Genomic DNA, 1,611 nt, shown 5'->3' on the forward strand with positions numbered 1-1,611 from the left:
CTAGAGCTTTCAGGTGAGCCATTAAGTTGCTTGAATGAGATGTTTCAAGTTTCTTTTTGAAAGCACTTAGTGCTATGGATTTTCCTCTTAGCACTGCTTTCATTGTGTCCCATGAATTTGGATACAATTTGCCTTCATTTTCATTGAATTTTAGGAAGTCTTTAATTTCTTTCTTTATTTCTTCCCTAACCCAGCTGTCACTGAGTATCGAGTTGTTCAGTTTCCATGTGGTGTAGGCTTTTTGTTATTTCTGTTGTTGCTGAGGTCCAGCTTTAGTCCATGGTGGTCAGATAGAATACAAGTGATTATTACACTCTTCTTGTTTCTAATGGGGCTTGTTTCAAGACCAACTGTATGATCAGTTTTGGAGAAGGTTCCATGAGGTGTTGAAAAGAAGCTGTACTCTTCTGAGTTCGGGTGAAAGGTTCTGCAGATATCTATTAGGTCTATTTGATTTAAGACCTCAGTAAATGTCTTTTTCCCCCTATTTATCCTCTGTCTGAATGATTTGCCCCTGTGTGAGAGTGGAGTATTGAAGTCTCTCACTATTAAGGTGTTGGGATGCATATGTGATTTAAGCTTTAATCATGTTTCATTTACAAATGTTGATGCTCTTGTATTTGGGGCATAGATGTTCACAATTGAGATGTCTTTCTAGTGGATTTTTCCTTTGATGAGAATGAAGTGTCCATCTTCATCTTTTCAAAAATATGGAATGCTTCATGAATTTGCATGTCATCCATGCTCTATGGCCATGCTAATCTCTGTATAGTTCCAATTTTAGTATATGTTCTGCTGCAGGGAGCTCAGTCTTTGTCTTTTTATTGGTGAGTTGAGTCCATTAATGATATTAATAGTGACCAATGAATGTTAGTTCGTTTTATTGTGGAGTTGGTGGTGGTGATGCTGTGATTCATTGCTTGTTTTCTTTTTATAATTTGTTGTGAAGTTATCTGTATTCCATGTTTTCTTGGGTGTAATTGTTTTCGTTGGATTGGAGTTTTTCTTCTATTATTTTCTGTAGGGCTGGATTGTTGTGTAGATATTGTTTAAATTTAGTTTTGTTGTGGAATATTTTGTTTTCTCCATCTATGTTGATTGACAGCTTTGCTGCATCTCTGTTGGCATCTGTGGTCTCTTAAAGTCTGCATGGCATCTGCCCAGGGCCTTCAGGCTTTCATAGTTTCTGATGCGAAGTTTGGTGTGATTCTGATACCTCTAACTTTATATGTTATTTGGCCTTTTCCTCTTACTGCTTTTAATATATTTTCTTTGTTCTGTAGATTTAGTGTTTTGATTATGATGTGATGTGAGGAGTTTCTTTTCTGGTCTAGTCTATTTGTTGTTCTGTAGACCTCTTGTATGTTTATGGACATCTCTTTTAGTTGGGAACTTTCTTCTATGATTTCCTTGAAGATATTTTCTGGACCTTGGAACCTGGAATATTCTTTTTTGTCTATTGCTATTATTCTTAGATTTCCTCTTTTCATGACATCCTTGATTTTTTGGATGTTTTATGTTTGGAACTTTTCTGATTTTACTTTTTCATTGAGAGAAGTATCAATTACTGCATGTATATCGCCATCACCATCTCTTGCATTCTATTGGTGT

The 1,611-nt window shown here is 35.8% G+C and overlaps 1 non-coding gene across 1 annotated transcript; it reads right to left on the reverse strand.

The window, feature by feature from the left end:
- Positions 1–704: 704 nt before the first annotated feature.
- LOC132650181 (U6 spliceosomal RNA) lies at positions 705–806 on the reverse strand. Its single transcript, XR_009588573.1, has one exon. It is a non-coding gene; the product is annotated as a U6 spliceosomal RNA (small nuclear RNA).
- Between the last annotated feature and the right edge of the window lie 805 nt (positions 807–1,611).

This window comes from Meriones unguiculatus, chromosome X (assembly GCF_030254825.1).
Source record: "Meriones unguiculatus strain TT.TT164.6M chromosome X, Bangor_MerUng_6.1, whole genome shotgun sequence".
Classification (NCBI taxonomy): Eukaryota; Metazoa; Chordata; class Mammalia; order Rodentia; family Muridae; genus Meriones; species Meriones unguiculatus.